At 40.7% G+C, this 20164-nt stretch overlaps 1 protein-coding gene and 1 long non-coding RNA gene across 3 annotated transcripts in view; one reads left to right on the top strand and one right to left on the bottom strand.

The window, feature by feature from the left end:
- Positions 1 to 20164, top strand: part of SNTB1 (syntrophin beta 1) — a 234257-nt gene that overhangs the window by 9054 nt on the left and 205039 nt on the right. The window lies entirely within an intron of this gene.
- Positions 7351 to 20164, bottom strand: part of LOC129502417 (uncharacterized) — a 42249-nt gene continuing 29435 nt past the window's right edge. Inside the window, exons 2-3 of the long non-coding RNA XR_008662964.1 lie at positions 16510 to 16600; positions 7351 to 7373 (exon numbers count right to left, since the gene is read on the bottom strand). This is a non-coding gene — a long non-coding RNA (uncharacterized LOC129502417). The remainder of the gene's footprint in view (positions 7374 to 16509; positions 16601 to 20164) is intronic.

The following is a 20164-nucleotide window of genomic DNA, read 5'->3' as shown; positions in this document are numbered from 1 at the left end:
TGCTCAGGGGGAAGTGTTATAAGCAGGGAAATGTCATGCTAAGTTTCACATTTGAAGAAGCGTGAGGTGGGCCAGGCTCTGGTGAAATGACCGAGCTTCATGTGCCCACACACAGCAGCACCCATGTTCAGACACTTGACCCTGAGTTATGCTTAGGAGCACCCTTCCCAGCAAGGCGTAGGTTTGTAAAAGTGGCTTCACCCGCATTATGATTTTGTCATCAGGTCAACCCTCTGCAGATGATTGGACTGGTGTAGTGGTCCCCCTTTTGTATCAGAGGCAATAGAAGTGCCAGAGATGGGGTGACTGGTCTGAAGTTACCTTGTAAATGAGGGAGGTGGATGTCGGATTATCTAACACCCATCAAGCTCTTCCTGCTGCATACTACACAAACTCCAGACGTGTAGAGGGGACAAAACAAAGTCTGAGAGGTAGAAGGCATGGCCTCTGATTTCAGGGAGTTGACAAGTTATTAAAGAAGTAGGGCATTTGAGGCTGATCATAAAGTTCTTGAGATTAGTCATACAAGTGGCATGATTTTTACCCCAGCCTATATAGCATAGTACCCGGTATATAGTAGGCTGATTTTAAAATGTCTTAGCGGGGATGCCTGGGTGGCTCAGTGGTTGAGCGTCTGCCTTCAGCTGGGGGCGTGATCCTGGAGTCCCAAGATAGAGTCCCACATTGGGCTCCCTGCACGGAGCCTGCTTCCCCCTCTGCCTGTGTCTCTGCCTCTCTCTCTCTCTCTCTCTCTCTCTCTGTCTCTGTGTCTCTCATGAATAAATAAATAAAATCTTTTAAAAAATTAAAATGTCTTAGGAAGGAAAAAATAGAGGGGTAGACGAAGGGAGGAAGAAGGGAAGGAGAGTGAGTGGGGGGGAGTAAGAGTAGGAGGAAGGAAGGAAAGACAACAAGGAAGAAAGGAAGGGAGGGAAGAGGGAAAGCAATTTGAGGACTGAGTGACCTTTTCTGATGACTTCCATCCTCCAGCACTCACGCCATTGGACTGCAGTAATCATACACATTTAGCATCGATAATGAAAACTATATCTTGGTCTGTCCAAAAGAAGACTACAGAAGTCACTTTAGAGACTTGGAAAGCATTTACTTAACATAGACCAGTCCTGAAAGGCAAAAGAGGAGCCAGACATAATTTTAAAAGTTATTGGAAAATGTAATTATCCTTTTAATGTTATATTTATAACCACCTTTCCTTTGCTCCCCTGTGGCTCAGGGACCTACCAGTCGGAATATGTAAGAACACTTTCTACCTGGGAAGATAAAAACTGCTTAGATATTTTAATTGTTTTTTTCTTAAAGCTTGTGTAGCAACCTGAAAATTCAGACCCTGTTCCTTACGTGAAGCTGATCAGAAGTGTCCTTCAATTCCGTGTTTCTGCTGTGGTGGGTGATGCTCTTCACATTCCGCGGTGCATTGTAACACTCACCCCGTGGAGTATGTATTAAAAATAACTCACTGCACACAGCCCCACATTTGTGAAAGGCATCCAGCCGAAGCTACCACTGGTCTGTTTGGTGAAGGGAAATTATTCTCTGGCAGCTAGTGGCCTACTAAGAGTTCTCTTGCAAATGATGCATTTCAAAGCAGTTAATGTTAAAGAAAAGCCAGAATTGCCCCTGCATTTATACCAAGTGTTTTATATACCAAACCTCATTACCCACTTCACCGGCTTTGATCTATAATAATAGCTTGCCTTTAGCTCTGGCCTGCAGATTGCGACTTAAGAGAAAATATGCAACACACACTACGAAGTCAATGTCCTAACAGACCCATGCAAATGAGCCCCACTCCCACAGCGGGATAGACAAGATGGAAAAGTTCACACTCAAGAGTGATTATTAAGGAAATCAGGATGATGACCCACACTTGTTTACTACTTCTCCTCCCTGTGATTTGAAGCATCATTCTTAGCGTGTTGATGAATGCAGGGAGCTCCATCTCAAATTTGATGACTGGGTGCTAAGTGTTACTGCAGTTGGCATACTCCGTTCATGAAGCTTGCTCTTCAAAACAGCCTTGTTTCCTTTTGTTACAATTTCTTTTTTTTTAAATAATAAATTTATTTTTATTGGTGTTCAATTTTCCAACATACAGAATAACACCCAGTGCTCATCCCGTCAAGTGCCCCTCTCAGTGCCCGCCACCCAGTCACCCCCACCCCCTGCCCTCCTCCCCTTCGACCACCCCTAGTTCGTTTCCCAGAGTTAGGAGTCTTCTATGTTCTGTCTCCCTTTCTGATATTTCCTACCCATTTCTTCTCCCTTCCCCTCTATTCCCTTTCACTATTATTTATATTCCCCAAATGAATGAGACCATATAACATTTGTCCTTCTCCGATTGACTTACTTCACTCAGCATAATACCCTCCAGTTCCATCCACGTTGAAGCAAATGGTGGGTATTTGTCGTTTCTAATGGCTGAGTAATATTCCATTGTATACATAGACCACATCTTCTTTATCCATTCATCTTTCGATGGACACCGAGGCTCCTTCCACAGTTTGGCTATTGTGGACATTGCTGCTAGAAACATCGGGGTGCAGGTGTCCCCGTGTTTCATTGCATCTGTATCTTTTCTCAAAGCTGTATCATGCAGTGGTTTAGAGAGTGGGTCTTGGATTTACCCAATCTAGGCTTAAATTCTCGCTCTACCTCTTTCTAGCTGTGTGAGCTTGAGCAGGTTACTTACCTACAAGCCTCAATTTCTTAATCAGTAGGTTCATTGTGAAGGGCAAAAGTTAGCTCATTGTAAAGTGGTTAGCTCATTGCCTGGAGCGTAGTAAGCACTAAATATTTACTAACTATGAAATATGTCATGTTGCATGCTTAGCTAAGTACTATTTGCAGATAGAAGGTTCAAGCATATAAGTGAAATGATGGGGTCATTTCATATGTGATCTAAAGTCTTTTGGGTGACACAAAGGACAGTTTGAGATTTGCCATGTTCGGGAACTGAAGGGTGCAACTGATGGCATGGGAGAGTTGGTTTGCCTTGTAGAGGTGAATTTTGATCCTACAAAGGGCATACTTCATTGATGATTCTTAGTAACGTCACATATTTTCCATCAACCAAATCACAGCGTAGGCTGCTGTGGTTTTTGGTGGGCAAATGTGAACTTTGTCTTAAAATGCTGATATGCAGGAACATGCAGAAAAGTGTTTTGTAAAGGGAAAGTGGGCAAGTACAGATTTAAGCTACACAGCAAAATTCAAAATTCTTTCAAAAATTGTCTAGTGCTTACTTATAGAGATGTGGGGGATCTTCTTAGCCAAAAGAAGCCCAAATGTTTCTTTTGTTACAAATGTGAAATATCTATAACGGTTACTAAGCCAGCATCATACTGTAGTTTTTATTCTTTTATTTAATACTGTATTTAATGGAATCCAAGGGACAACCCAGTGGAAGATATATCATTGTTTATGTGCCCTTGAAAAAGAAAAAAATAATGTCTAAGATGAGGTGTCTAATAGGATGCCTGCTTAAAGTTGTAATGTCAGGGGCCATCCCTTCCATATAGGGATAAGTGAAAAACTTATCACACAGGAAGGGACAACAAAGGAACTCACACATCTGAGATTTGACTTTGGTAGAAGGAAGAAAAAATATGTCCACTAAGATTTTGAATTGCAAGTTGGTTCTGATAAATATTGAAGTCTGACCGTACAGTGTCAGTGTAAGTTAAAAATAATACGTAGGCAGATAATGTAAAGTGGATTCAGATTGAGAGGGCCCCTGATGAATGATAGGAGTAGTTGTAAATTCTGTCTGCAAGAACTCAGCTTCCATCTGGGCCTCCAGCGATGTTAAGGCACATTCCTCAAATCAGAAATGATAAAATGTGAAAAAAAAATGGGCAGTTTGGATTGATGACATATGGTGTGTCATAGTTACACAGCTAGTTATTAAAATAATTTTTCTTGTAATGTTTGTAAGGTGGTGCCTTGTCAGTAGATTGGAGGAAAAATCCACAGGGGAATGAGATGAAATTCTTTTTCTGAAATCGAACATTCTGGAGGGAGACCAGTGTGGAATAATAAATCACATTTATATAAATTGCAACTATATTCTCTAATAAAAACAATTTATGTTACATAAATGTTTAACAAGCATTTTGCTTAAGTAGCAGAACTTCTGGAGTAGCTAAAGGTTCTAAGGATACCTGGCGGGCAAAGGAATGCCTTACCGAAGAGGTGACTTGTATGGTAGGGTTACATAAGCAAAGTGAAGTTTAAAATATAGGTAGTTACTTGGCTATTTGGGATACTACTGTATTTCAAATGTTTTTGTCTGAAAGCTTTTTATCTGCAACAAAAATCAAGGTTAATGATTTTTCTTTTTTGCTTGCAATGGCCACATATTGTCCTCTGTTCTCTATTTTATGTTTAGAATTTGTCTTAATCAGAATAATATATGCTTATAGCATTCCTTTGCCCACCCTTCCCCAATATCTTCTCTTTGTCTCCCAGAATATTAGAATATATGTTTTAACTAATAACTTATTTTTATTAAAATATATATTCTAATAGCTATTATGTGCTTATTAAAGCATTCCTTTGCCCAATGCCTTCTCTACTATTCCCCTAGAATATTAGAATATGTTTTTAATTTAGTAATTTTTATTAAAATATATATACTAATAGCAGTATAGGCATAGTATATTTGGAATATTATAATATACTCTAATTCTAATATATATAAATATATATTCTAGTATTCCAAATAATATGCCTATATACTGCTGCTTCATATATCAATTTCAGCCATTATAGATTAAATCTATTAGTTTTTATAAAATTGTGATCATGTCAATATTCTTCCATTTTCTAGCCATGGAATATTCTGTGATCAGGTTTCTTGAGTTACTAAGAGCTTCTCTTTTTTTTGCCATTTGCTTAATTTTCATATACCTATCTAAATTTTTCCCCAAAAAAACAGCACTAGATGTATCAAATTTCTAGGAATAATTCTTTTTCAAATGCTCGTACAGGTCAGATCACATATCCATTCTGTTTATTTTCCTACCCTGCCCCCGGGGACTGGTTCTCTCTTGGTCTGGTGCATGGCCATCTTCCTCAGGCTGTCCTGGGCTCTGTTTTCTTCTATCCTCTGTCACCTCTCGTGCTTTACTCCGTAGTTTTGCTGGAACACATTTGTCAATAGCTTCCTGAGAAAGAATGTGTGAAAGGTAAATCAGTGAAAATATCTTTAATCTGTTCTCTCACTGGACTGATACTTTGGGTGAGACAAGTCTGAATGAGCATTTTCCCTCAGCATTTTCGGAGTTTCTGTGTGAAGTCTTTCTGCGATGAGATGTTTCATTCTTTCTTTTACTCATAGCCTGTTTTTCTTTCTGGTAATTTAAAGTTTTTCTTTTTATCACTGATATTCTGAGTTATAGATAGTGATTGGCTTTGGTGTGGGATTTTTGTTAATCATTTTTCTAAGCCCTTGATGGGCACAGATAGGCTAAAGCTATGGTTTCCAAACTGTGTGCCACAGGGCCATACGGTGCCCCAGTGAACTTACAAAAGGGCCATGGAATATTTTAAAATTTCAAGGAAAGGAGGATTATCTTTTGGACACTTGGCAAACCATCAACTGAAGTTTCACTGTTAGATTGCTACATTCCACCATGATGTAATATCTTTGTAAAACCGTGTTTTATTTTTTTCTTTTGTTTTTGTTTTTGTTTTTTTTTTTTGAAGTTGCTATGATTTCAAAGCAAACAAACAAAAACAAGTACCACACAAAACAAAAAGCAGTATGGAATAGGAAATGAGGGTGGCAATATCTAATATGATTGATCCCAAGTTTTGAGAAGTTGTATAATGCCCAACAGGTGCTAAATTTTTAGGATATGAAGATGTACTTATTGTTTGGATTTAATTACTTAAAACACTGAATTGGAAGGTATCTCTTTGGGTCTAGGAGTGTCATAAAAAAAGTAACTGAGACATTAAGAGAGCCATTTAATGAGCAGACTAGGATCTGTAGTCTGAAGACTCTTACACCCCAGTTCTGGAACATTTTCTTCTTTTATTTGACAATTCCTCTCCTTCCTTTTCTTTGCTTCTTTGCATAGAAATTCTTCTGGTTGGATGCTGGACCTCTGCATTGATACTGAACTGAAAAATAAGCTGACTTTTGTTCTGTCTTGTTGGTTTTTCTCCAGTTGTCCTTCTCTGTTTATTTTTTGTTCTTTTTCATGGAGAATTACTAGATTTTTATCTGCAGCTCTTGTATTGATTTCTTTTTTTTTACATTTCATCTGTCATATCACTAAGTTCCAAGAACATTTTCTTATTCTCATTGTTCATTGTTTTAATAGCATCCTCTTGTTTTGTGGATGCAACGTCTTTGCTGATCTCTCTGAGTGTATTAATAGTTTTTTGAGATTTTTTTCCCACCAGTATTGACTCGGATGTCTCCAAGTTCCTTTCTCTCTGCTTCACTTTTCAGTGTGTTGTGCATATCTAATAGTTTCATCTATTTTGAGATTTGTTCCATTTTTGTATTCCCCTAGAGGCAGAACCTGAGATGCAGATCTCAGGGGTAAGACATTTATTTGGGCTGTAAGTCTAGGAAGCACTGGTGGTAGAGTGGGGACATAAGACAGTAAAGGGAATGAGCCCATCAAGGGCCCACCATGGGCCACTCGGTCACTCTGGCACTTGGCTTATTTCCACCCGAGGTATAAAGAAGCAAATAAAACTTACTCACCAACTCTCCACTCATCTTTTGTTAAGGGCTACTACTGGGGGCATTAACTTCTCTGGTAATGCTGTTTGGCATCTCTGTGAGGTCAAGAATATTTGCTTGGAAAAAAAGATGCCGCTGGGCAGAGAACAGGCATTCCCTGTAAGCAGCCTTCTCTGCCTGTAGACCCAACTGCAGAGGAGACATGTGCTAACATGCTCCTGCAAAACCACATTGCCTAATTTTTTTTCAGGATTTCATTTGTTTATTCCTGAGAGAGATAGAGACAAAGGCAGAGGGAGGAGCAGGCTCCATGCAGGGAGCCTGGTGTGGGACTCGATCCTGGGACTCCAGGATCATGACCTGAGCAGAAGGCAGATGCTTAACCTCTGAGCCACCCAGGTGTCCCCCACATTGCCTAATTTAAAAGTGTTTAGAGGAAATAATCCAAGTGGAAGATGGGCTGCACTCAGATCCAGACACATTTCCATCCAAAACTGTTCATAAAGGCTGGTTCAGGCATGATCAAGATGGAATATACTGTCCTCGGAAAGGTTTGCAAAGCAACATTCTGGCTACGTACGTCTGATCTTTAATTTCTTTAAATGTGTGGTTCATAGAGAGTCTTGCAGATCCAGTTAGTTGATTGCAGTTTCTGTAGGAAGATTATGCACAAGTTAGATTAATTGAGCCGAAAGGGAGTATTGTGTTTCTCAACCTCAGTCCTATTGACATTTTTAGATAAGGAGTGGGCAGGAGCAAAGTGGACAAACTAGGTATGTGACCTTGACAGAAGACTTACCTGCCTAGAACTCAGTTGCCTTGTAGCAAACAGGGAGATGACAATAGTACTTTCTTCTTTATAGGACTGATGTGGGAATTAAACGAGTTAATATAGAATTCAATATAGTATCTAGCACAAAGAGTTCAAAGTGTGTTGGCTATTTTTTAAAAAGATTTTATTTATTTATTCATGACAGACACAGAGAAAGAGAGAGGCAGAGACACAGGCAGAAGGAGAAGCAGGCTCCATGCAGGGAGCCCGACATGGGACTCGATCCTGAGTCTCCAGGATCACCCTGGGGTGAAGGCGGCGCTAAACCGCTGGGCCACCCGTGCTACCCAGTGTTGGCTATTTTTATGCACTATTTGTCTATTTGTCTTTCCGTAATAGACTGTGATTCTAAGAGAAGGGGTCAGGTCTTTTCCATCTTAGAACTTTAGAGAATTAAAGAGAATTGACCCATTGGCAGTTGCTGTTGGTCATTGGCCATGGCCCTAACATGACACGATTTGACCAAAACATAAGAAACAAACAGCTTTGGTTGGTGAGACTTATTGACTGTAAAAATAACATTCATAGCATTGGGTCGACAGCTGCTCGAGAATGTCTGCAGGCCCCATTTCTATCCCCAGTTGAAAGAGGGCCTAGGTTGACTAAGCCAGGTGATCCTCCCTTTTAAAATGTGGAAAATAGAATTTTGCAGTGGATTTACTAGTTTTCAAATATTTGAAAAGCTTTAAAATTTTTATATGGATACATCTTATTTTGAGTTATATAACTCATGTCATAGGATCATTATTTCTCATTTTTCCAGAGACTGTACTCTCCATAAATTTGCCTCAATAGTCATGAAATGACAGGAGACCAGGTTACTAGTATGGTAGTTTTAACGCTCTGTGGCTATCAGGGAAAAATAATTAATATACCTTTTTAACTGCTCCAAGAACTCACGTTGTGTATTTTTTGAAAAGGCCCATAAAGCCTGGAAGAATTATCCGAGACAACAAGCTTTTTACAGAAGGAATCTCAGACACTGATGTGTAAAATTCCATTCTCAGCTAGTTTATTTATTTATTTTTTTGGTTATGTTCATAATTGCCTCCTTGTGTGCCTCTAATGTAAAACACGCAGGCAAAATATACCTTGGGAAAACCAGAAGTTTCCCTTGCCATAGTTGTAGGGACAGAATGTACATAAGAAAATGCATACAGCACTTTTGCCAGAGGAGTGTTACAGATAGTGAATGCTTGCATATAATGAGGGAGGGATCGTGAACGTCGGGAACAGTTTTGCAGAGCCAGGGCAGGGCCTGAACCAGGCCAGAGGAAGTCGTTCTTGTCTACCACTGCCTGCTTCCAGGTCATGTGAAGATGGCATCCTTGCCAGGTGGAGTGGCCTCCCTCTGTCCACCTGTCCACTTGCCAGCCTCCCCTGGCATGGCATAGACTCCTGTGGCAGGACTCAGGCCCTGGGCACCTCTCACTTCACACACCCTGCCTGTCAGCCTCCATAAACAGACTTGTTTTGCTGGGTGTTGGCTTCCCCCTCTGGTCTTTCTGATGCTTTTACAGATTTACTGTCGTTACAGGTTCAATGTGTCCCCTCCACATTCATACGCTGAAGTGCATACCCCTGGTACCTCAGCATGTGGCATCTGCAAACAGGGTCATAGCAGACATGGTTGATTAAGATGAGGGGTTGGGGGTCCCCCAGTCTAATATAACTTCTGTCCTTATAAAGAGGTTGAGATTTGGACACAGACCCCACACACAGAGAATCCCATGTGAACATGAAGGCAAAGATTGGGGTGTTGCATTTACAAGCCAAGAAATGCTAAAGGTTGCCAGGAAACCCCCAGAAGCTGGAAGAGGTCTGGAACAGACTCGAAGGGACCGACCCTGCCAACACTTTGACTACCGACTCTCGGCCTTCGGGACCGTGAGAGAATGCTTCCGTGGGTTGAGCCACTGAGTTGGTGGCACTTGTCTCTAGCAGCCCTAGCAAAACAATTTCACCTCCTATGGGAGGCGTTGGAATACATCTCATAAAAATTTGGCAGGGAGTTTAGGGAATGGGCAAATAGTAATTGAGATCCAGCACGATTTTTCTTTTTTGTCAAGTGTCTAATGAGACCATCTGTCTTTGCAAAGTGTTCAAATAAATTTCTCTGGTGTGTTAGTCAAAATTGACAGGGCTAGGCATTGGCAAAGGTTGTTACTGGTGGTGGTGGTACATAGGGCACTGCTAAATTGTGCTCTCATGTGTGCTAGCCTTGCCATAGTACTGTTACTTGGGAGCAATTTTTCTTTTTGTGTGAGGCAAAACTTGATATTCAGGCTCCTGAAATCATTCATCTAATTCCCAAAATCTTCACATGCAGGGTTACTGGATAAAATAGGGTTATTTGATACAAATAATTTTTCTGAGTATAAATATGTCCAAATATTGCATGGGGCATACCCTGTTAAAAAATATTTTTTGGGGGGGTGGTAGTGCCTGGGTGGCTCAGTTGGTTAAGCATCTGCCTTTGACTTGGATCATGATCTCAGGTTCCTGGGATTGAACCCCATGTCGGGCTTCCTGCTTAGCGGGGAGCCTGCTTCTCCTTCTCCCTCTGTCTCTGCCCCCCACTCACACTATTTCTCTCTCTCAAATAAACAAACAAATAAATAAATAATGTTAAAAAAATATTTGTTGGGGCACCTGGATTGCTCAGTCGGTTAAGTGTTTGCTTTCAGTTCAAGTCATAATCTCAGGGTTCTGGGAGCCCCATGTCGGGCTCCTTGCTCAGTAACGAGTCTGCTTCTCCTTCTTCCTCTGCTTCTTCCCTACTTATGCTCTCTCCCGCACACTCTATTTCAAATAAAGAAGTAAAAATCTTAAAACATGTATTTGTTGTTTATCTACAGGTCAAATTTACGTGGGCATCCTATGTTTTATAGCTAGAGCTGACAACCTGATTTACATGGCTTTCAAAATTGTGACCTTACAGACAGCCAGGGACAAAACCATGAGTCAGTAGAGAGAGACTAATTGGGAGATGGATCATTGAAAATGGTTTTGTGACCATGAAAGTAAACCAAGAAGCTGCTCAGAAGGCGTGGCCATGGCCCTTCTCAGGCCCTTCTCAAAACAAGAGAGCCACAGAATGAGCGTGTGATTCCTTCTCCAAAGACTGTGCCTCCTCCCCATTTTAGAGGGACCAGAGTTTGAAGCAGCAGCTAAGAAATGGTCACAAGGGGCAAGGAATTAAGTGACCATAATTCCAGGATCAGCACTGACTGAATGACTAATAAAAACTAATATTACCATCATGACCTGAAGTAGTTAGCATCTGAGAATTGACGAATTGGCATCTTGATATTATAGCTACAAAACTAATTGTTAATAACAGCTAATTCTTATTAGCTGTTATAACAACCCCTTTATATTTTTACCCTGCTTTCTTTCTGCACCTCAAAGTACAGATTTTTATATGCTCCTGTATACACATATACTGTACTGTATGTTGTTGATGGGTTTCTTATCCTTCTCCCCTGTTCACAGCTGTATTCCCAATGCTTAGAGGATTACAGGGAGCTTAGTGGGCACTCAATAAATACTAGCTGAATGGATGAACCAATCAATAGCTTTCTTTAGCCTAAGACTCTACAGAGGACCTCCAGTTAGTTTGAAAGAAGGGGTTCTCCCTCTTTCTATGGGAGGCCTGAGAAATTTCTTCTGTTGTGAATTAACTTGGGCAGGTGGGGCCTGAGAGCCGTGGTAAGAGAAGTTTAGACAGCAAGATCCTCGTTCCAGCATTCTGTTGGAAGTTAGTGAGTTGTATCAGGCTTCAGGACATCTTGTGGTCTAAAGGATCTCTTGAGGTCTCTCCAGCTTCTTGCTTACTGGTGGTGATGTAGCCAGTCTTCATATTGAATCCACCAGCTGTTTGCTCATTCTTCCAGTTTGATTCATGAAGGGAAAAGGAGATAGATGGGGAGAAGATTTCATTTCCTAGATCTTACCCTATTATTGTCACAACTAAATCCAGTTGTGGGATTTTTTTCTTTCCACACCTTAAAAAAATTTTTTTTAAATCATGCTTGACCTATATGAAAAATGACTTGAAGATGGGGCACCTAGGTGACTCAGTGGCTCAGTGGGTGCCTTTAGCTCAAGTCGTGATCCCGGGGTCCTGGGATCGAGTCCCACATCAGGCTTTCCACAGGGAGGCTGCTTCTTCCTCTGCCTGTGTCTTTGCATTCTCTCTCTGTGTCTCTCATGAATAAATAAATAAAATATTTTTTTAAAAAGTTGAAGCATATATTTATCATTGAGTAAGATACTGTGAGGTAGTCACAGTTATAAAAGTTCTTTGAGGGGCACCTAGGTGACACAGTTAAGCATCTGCCTTCACCTCAGGTCATGATCTTGGGGTCCTAGGATCAAGCCCCACATTGGGCTCCCTGCTCAGTGGGGAGTCTGCTTCTCCCTTTCTCTCTCCCCTCTCCCTGCTGGTGCTCTCTCCCTCTCTCTCTTCCTCAATAAATAAATAAACTCTTTAAAAAAAAAGGTTTTCTCAGGTGCTTCAGTTCACAAATATACGAAGATGACAAAACAAATCCAGTTTTTTGGGGGGCGGGAGTTTGTTGTTCTTTGGTAGCAGCATTAAAATTCAGATTAAATCTTTGATTGTTAATGTGTTCTAGAGTCTTGTAAATGGGATTTTTAAAAATCACCTTAGGAAAATCGGTATTTGACTAGTTAAAACAATGTAGAGTTTGAAGTTATCTAGCTGATTTGCACAACAACTTGTGCCCTCACTGTCCAAATCTTTATAATTCTGGTTGTCAGAAGCCTAGGACTTTGGGGGGGGGGCACGGAGTGGTGAGGGGATAGGAAGAAGTTTTTGAACTGAAGTTGGGTTGGTCCCTTGAGTGAAACACTTGATAGATGGTGTGCTGATAGATTACATTTGGGGACAGCATTTCTTCACAGGAAGCCTGTGTCCTCTCTCTCAGACCCCAGCCTGCCTTATCTTTTTAGCAGCATGATTAGAAGTGGTTGCTGCAATTGCTATGGAAAAATCCACTGGGAAGTTATCATATTTAATGTTTCAGAAAACTTCCTTTTGAAGGCGATAACAGTATTTCTTAATCATTGTGCCGTTGGGCAAGCACAGGTGTGTTGCATACCGTTAAATCACTCTATCCTTAGGACATAATGTTGTTCTTTGAAAGTATTTGGCTCTCCTTCTACCTTTTTCCTCCAACTCCCTCTTTATGCCAAAGAAAGCACATTTCCCAGACTTACTCTCCACACCCAGCAAGGTATTCTTTCAGAAATCCTGAGTGATTTTTTTTTTTTAACTCATTCTACCCCAGTTGCATCTCCAAGCTCACGATGCATATTGCTTACTCAGTTTTGGTCTGTGCATATTGACTGCAGATCTCCTGTGTTCCGAGTGTTCTAGCAAATTCCAGAGATAGAAGCTTACTAACGAAGCACCTTCGCTCAGGGTGTTTATGATCCAGGGGAGGAGGAGCCCTACAGAGTCCATGTTCTCTCTTCTTCCATTGGAGTTTGCTTTGCACTGAATCCGGGAGAACCATGGTGAAAAAGATAGTAATAAAAAAGGTGGGTTGGAATTGTATTTTGGTCAGTTTTGGTTATGTTCAAGGTATGAGTCTTAAAAGGCAAGTGATGGAAAAGCAGAGGACTTCTTTCCATGAACCAGTTCAAAAACATTTTGTAATGCCAGCTACTTTGTCATTGTAACCGCGACATGAACCCAAATCTTTGGTTGGCTGTCTGAACCTGCTACACTTTCAGCCCCAGCCTTTTTTTTCTAACTTTCCAGGTAAACTCTATGCTTCAGCTAAATTCTTCTACTTCTTACCTCCTGCCACACTGTGCAATAGAAGACTTGCCTCAGTATTTGGCTAGCCTCAGGCAATGAGTAGGTATTGAAGGATGAATGGATGAATATGAATGTATGTATTTCCTCTGCCCTGCTGTTTTTTAACATCATTTTGCATTTTATGCGAAGAGTATTGCAATTCCAAATTCCCGACAGAGAGGGATTCTGATTGGTGTGACCTAAGTCAGGTGTGTCTCTCCTTTGTCTAGATAGCTGTGTCCAGGAAAGCAGGCCACATGACCAGCTGCTCGCTCAGCAGGGATTCTAAGCACATTCCCTGGGAAGGGTGTCATGAGTATGACTTTCCACACCTCTGAATAGCTTAAGGGGCAGAGTTCATTGGAAGATTGTAGGGGATCAAGTATGTGGAAGGGGCAGGAGGGAATGTGGAGTTTGCTGATTTTTCTTCTTTGCCCTTGAAGGTGGAAAGAAGTCAAAGGAGTGGCGCAGAACTGGAAAGAGTTACAAAGGAAAACAAAGGAAGTGGTATTTTCAAGGGAAAGCCAGGCTTTCGTCAGGGCAAGTAGAAGGAGAAGGAGGAAGTGTTTGAAAAAAGATTAAAGATAAGGAGAAAGAGTTTTTTTTTCATGACAGAGCATAATTCATTTTGTTTTATGCTTTAATTATAGGTATTGACATACTTTTTCTCCTGATCTCATTGTGATTACATAGGGCACTTACTGAATATGCAAGACTGAGTCTAATGTGTAATATTACTTTTATTTTAAACAATGCATTCCAATTCTAAACAGTAATACTACAAATTTGAGGAAAGAGACCTACTTGGAGGTTAGGATTTGTGAATAATTGTTGAGTGACTCAGTGAAAAGTGAGTGAGTGAATGAATGAAGTAGCAGAAACCAGCCAAGGGTGAGAAGTAGGTGTATTTGGGAAATTATCAGCTTTATATAATTTACTCTCATGGGAAATATTTGCTATTCTCCATTAGTTTGCTGCCAGCACTTGTTTTCAAAATTAACCCAGAATAGTTGTCCCAAGTTAGATACAATTGCAAAAGCTCTTTAGGTTAATAAACAATTGCTTATTTTAGAACTATTGATTAGACAGACCTAATAAGAAGAAGAAATTTTTCCCCTTTTAAGTGTCTTGTGATGTGCCCTTGCTGTCAAGACCTGTAGAACATTTGACTAGAAATCCAAAGGAAGCTTCTTGTCCTTGTTTTTCTTTCTGAGTAAAAAGCAGAAGGTAAATATCACAGTCAAATGAAAAAGTAAATTGGATTTTAAATTTTTATGTGTGTTTCCCCGGCTTAAGGGGCTGAGACTTCATTCAGCTGCACGGTTATAATTGACAGGCCCCCCTAAAATGTGATGTAGCCACTTGAGGGTTGACTCTTTTAATGTAGTTATTAGGTGAATGCTTTTACATTGTTGGATGTTGGACTTTGTTGTAGAACAGCTGTTGTTTATAACATTTTGTGTGTGTAAATGCATACATATTTATTTATAATTTAAATCATTATTGCTTCCTTTGGTCCCAAAGCATCCTAGAGTACTTATTCACTTAGAGGCAATAATATTATGGTTAGCAATCTCCATTTTACTTAGTGGAGGATTCAAAACTAGGTAATATAAAATGAATTTCTAGCTAGTAAATCTTGTTTTCCAGTTGATTTTAACTTTTAATGGGATATGTACCCAGAAAAAAAAATCTTCTGTAAACTCTATAAATGGGGGAAAACTTCAAGGATTTGGTCATCTTGTTATGGGTTGAATTATGTCACCTCCCCCACCAATTAATGTTGAAGTCCTAACCTTCCCTGCTCCCCATACCTCAAAAGACAACCTTATTTGGAAACTGAAATGTTGGAGATGTAATTAGTTAAGAGAGGTCATACTGGAGCAAGGTGAGCCCATAATCCAGTATCACTTAATAAAATTCTTAGAAGAAGGGAAATGTGGACAGGCAGCCATTCATAGAAAGAAAACCATATGAAGGGATGTAGGGAGAAGTTGGTTATCTCGTAGCCATTGAGAAAGCCCCAGAACACAGTCCTCAAAGGGAACCAACCCTTCTGGCACCTTGATTTTGGACTTCTGGTCTCCAGAATTGGGAGACCATAAATTTCTGTTGCTTAAGCCACCCAGTGTGTGATACTTTGTTAGAGCAGCAGCAGCTGATTGATATACTTGGCCAGTTAGAGGTGGTCATATGGGGGTGTCACTGTACCTCCTTCCGTGACTTTTAGGAAACCAATTCGATATCCTAGCCAATGGTACTTTCCTTCTTCTCTGTAGCATTTATTTATTTATTTGTTTATGAAAGATTTTATTTATTTGAGAGCGATAACTAGAGAGAGCATGAGTGAGGGGGTGGGGAGGAGGGAGCAGCAAAGAGAGAAGGAGAAGCAGACTCCCTGCTCGGATAGAGCCCAGGGGCTCTATCTCAGGACCCTTGGATCATGACCTGAGCTGAAGGCAGACGCTTAACCAACTGAACCACCCAGGTGCTCATTCTCTATAACATATGTGATGTCAAATAAGGCTGAAATGTGATAGAATAATTGTCCAGGAAGGCCTATAGTATAGTCTGAAACTTCCTGAATAAGAATAAATCCACTTCTTGTCTTGTGAGATTCATAAAAAAAAAAAAAAGGCAGTTGGATAACCCGTGGATAAAATACAGACCTAGTAGAGTGGCTTCTTACTTTGGCTATACATTTTGTGGCCTTAGGCCTTAACTTATATATCTGGTTTCTCAGTCTTTTTCTTTATAAAAATAATCTCTTTCTGCTTTGTGGGTATATATCCAAAAATGTATATTACACAAGATGAAGTAAGTATACATGCAATAGTGATATTTAATTGCTTTTTCTCACTTTCATATTATTCAAATACAAATGCCACTGGTTAAAAAAATTGCAAAGTACAGAATGTCTTAGAATGAAAAGCACAGTCTCTTGCCCCATCCATCCCCACCCTCCCCCCGCCCCTAGCTCCCAGCCCACTTCCTAGAGGAAACCACTTGTAACAGTTTCCATATTTAGTTCTTTCAGTGGTTACCACCCTAACTTTAATAATATGCTTATGCTACATTTCCTTGACATCAACTCTAGATATTATCTTTTCACTCCCCACCACTTACTTGTTTTAAAGTGAGGAATCACTGATTCAGCAGACATTCCTGATAGCCTGTAGGTCAACAGGCCTCTTTAGGGCTCTCACTCTCTAGGGACCTAATTTGAGAAAAAAAGGCTTTAGCTTCACTCAAAGGGAAACCCGGGATGAGATGATCTCCACAGGGCACAACACAAGACGACAAGAGCTTGGTTTAATTACTCGAGCTCAAATTGGGCCCGAGTTATTATGTTTTTGCTCTTTTATATTTTTCTGTCTGCATTTGTTTATTTTAAATGAGATAAAATAAAACACAAACTGAACTCAGAATATCCTATGTTACATTTATGAAAGGAAAAATGTCTATACTAATAGCTTGAAAAAATTAAGAGATATCTCACAGATAAAATGCTTTCTCTTCAGTCTTAAGTACTAACCAAGACTGTTATCAGTTGATGTTCATTGGTGGCACCAGCTTGTTTTGGTTTTGTAGCTTACCCCTTCCAGAAAATTGCAGTTGACTATCCAAAGAGTAGGACAGGGAGCTGAAGAAACCATTACTGTTTCTTGGAAACACAGCATTGCTATAACTCAGTTTTGTTTTTTTTTTTTTTTTTTTTTTTTTGGAATTCTGTTAAGCCAATGACTTTGATTCACAATTTACAAAAACTTTTTGTCATCCATAAGGACAAGGATTTTCATGTTTACTGCTTAGGGTTCCTTTGAGCCCAATCAGATTTCTAGCCCTTGATCATATTGGATAGTCTCACCAGCACTGGTGTTAATGGGGTCTTGGACTTAACTATTTACCACAGCCACAGATCAGTATTCAGGCATAGCTGGAAAAGATGTTAAAGGATGTGTCTGCAAATGGGACACACAAATTTGGTGTGGTAGTGGTGGGGAGTGGTGGTGAAAGGAATGTAGAAGAGGTTGTGTTTCAGTGTTTTTTTTTTTTTTTTTTTTGCTACTTATTAGCTCTCTTCCTGGAAACTCTCTTGCCTGTTGACTTCATAAGAGCAGCTTTTCCTAGTTCTGTTTTGCCACTTACCTTTTTTCACTAAATCATCATCCCCCATCTGCCTCTAATAGACTTTGGTAAGGTTCTGTCTGTATTTGCTGCTTTTCTACTTCTGTGGTCTCACCTGTCACTTAGCTGCACACAACTCTCAAATCCCTATCTCTAGCTGCTACCACTATTCTGAACTCCACAAAGGCCCACTGGACATTCTTGCATGAATGACCCAGACATTTCTCAAATGTGGCATGCCCCCAGCCACGTTTCACTCTCCTGCTCAAACGTACCTCCTCCAATGCCTTTCAGCTGGGGAATAAACTCACACTTTTCCTACTGATCCAAATCAGGAAACTGAGGCTCGGATGCTCTGTATCTGCCCATCTCTTAGAGCTCTGTTCATTGTCCCCTGACAGCTTGCACATCCTTACACTTCTCTCTGTGCCCACTGCCCTTGTCCTAGTCGGGTCTTAACCATCCTGTTTCTCCACTGTAGCAATGTCTTCATGGTTATGCTATCACTCATCAGCCTCTCTGATCTTCTATTTTCAATTTTTTTAGGCCAAAACAATTTTACTTGATAGAAGTTGTGATCATGTCATTTGCCAGCTCAGGAATCCTTGCCTGGATCCCTAGTGACATCAGGGTGTAAGTGAAACTTCATAGCCTGACATCCACCACTGTTTCATCTGTCCCCACTGGGGTTCATTCAGTATAACATGTTCAGGGCCCATGTGGAGCCTGGAGCACAGGAGAGGCCTGATGAACACATGAAAAAGGAATGATTGGATGGATGCATGAATCAGTGACTCAACAGGTATTGACCTGGCAAACATGTGTTGCATGTTGCCAAGAAATGTACTTTCCTCCTTCTAAATGAGTGAAATTCGGCAGCCCCGGTGGCACAGTGGCTTAGTGCTGCCTGCAGCCCGGGGTGTGATCTTGGAGACCTGGGATCGAGTCCCACATCGGGCTCCCTGCATGGAGCCTGCTTCTCCCTCTGCCTCTCTGTGTGTATGTATATGTGTGTGTGTGTGTGTGTGTGTGTTTCTCATGAATAAATAAATAAAATCTTAAAAAAATGAGTGAAATTCTTTTCAGTGTGTCATTTTGTGAAGTTTGTCATTACTATCTAGTCTCTGCGTCCTCCCAATTTGTGATTTGGGGGCATTTTATTTATGCCCCAGTAATAGCAGTTAAGAGATGTCATGGTGATTTCAAAAAAAAAAAATTACTTTATTCTTGAAAGACAGACATGGTAGGGAGACAGAGAGAGGCAGAGAGAGAGAATCCTCAAGCAGGCTCCTCACTGAGCATAAAGCCTCATATGGGGCTCATTCCTAGAACCCTGAGATCGTGATCTGAGCTAAAACCAAGAGTTGGACACCTAACCGACTGAACCACCCAGGGGCCCCTCATGGTGATTTATGTGCGTGCTGGGTGCTCACAGAGACTGAAACCCCCCTTGTGGCAATGGAAGCTCAACCCCTAACACAAAGCCTGACACACTAGGTAATCAGTCAGTCCACATTTGAATTACCACTGCCACTAATTTCTTTCAGGATCTCATTATATTTCTCCCGATGTCCTGTAATAGCTTCCTGAGTGTTTGCCCCACCTCTGTGCTCTCCTCCTGAAATCGACTCTTCACAGCCCTGCTAAGATGAATTCTTTTGTCCTGGAAATGGAAACGTGTGCAGAAGTGCTAGAACCCTGGTGAAATGAGGGGTTGGAACTCCCTAATTTGGAGGTTGTTGCCTTCCTGAAAGCAAATGGCATTTTTCCCTTTTTGGGTGACTGATCATTCTAGAGCTTTTAAGCATGCCACATTGCAAGATAAATAGAATATCATTTTGCAGGGTACAGAAGATCCTTCAATAAATTTTAGCTGCTTAGCCATTTCACAGGATTTGTGCTTTGAGAGTAAATAGAGTTACTTAGGAGGCAATGTTCCAGGAAGGAGACATATTTAAGCCTAAAATGAACTTAATAACTCTGTATTTTCCCTGCTAACGGGAGTCTTGGAAACCACCTGAGTTGTATCAAATAAGTACAGTGATTGCAGTTTGACTAGATTATGTCCATGTGCACATAAAGTCTGGATGTGGCCAAAGCAAATGGCCATGCATTGTTAACAGAGCTGTAGTTTGCAAAACAACTAAATAAGTTTCAGACTTGAGAAAGGACAGAGTTCAGGGAAACATCAGCCTCACCAAAGTGTTTCTGCTGCTGCTGCAAATGCCACCGTTAATTGGAATTGCTTATTACTTCGGTTACTTTTAATAGTGCTTTGGGGGATACTGTTGCCTTCATATTGTGTAAATCTGTCCCTGCCACTAGTGACTGGACAACCTAGGGCATTTTTATGGGCAGCCTATTACCTGAGACTGGGCATCTAGTTTCCTGTATCACAAGGGGACATTTCTCCTGGGATTCTACCATCTGTTCAAAACCTTAACCATTTTGGTAGGAAAAATGTGGTCCTAATAATGTTTGCCAGTCACCTGTGGCTTGCAAAATGCTTAATGCTTATTAACTCATTAATTCTCTCCATGAACTCTGTGAGGAAGGTACATGTCAAGTCGTGTTTTCTTCCTTCCAAGGGCTATGGATTTGAAGCACAGATTTGCGCAGGCGGTTTAGGCACATTTATGGGAAATCTTGAGAA

This window comes from Nyctereutes procyonoides, unplaced genomic scaffold (assembly GCF_905146905.1).
Source record: "Nyctereutes procyonoides isolate TBG_1078 unplaced genomic scaffold, NYPRO_anot_genome, whole genome shotgun sequence".
Classification (NCBI taxonomy): Eukaryota; Metazoa; Chordata; class Mammalia; order Carnivora; family Canidae; genus Nyctereutes; species Nyctereutes procyonoides.
This window is presented reverse-complemented; position numbering and strand designations above follow the sequence as displayed.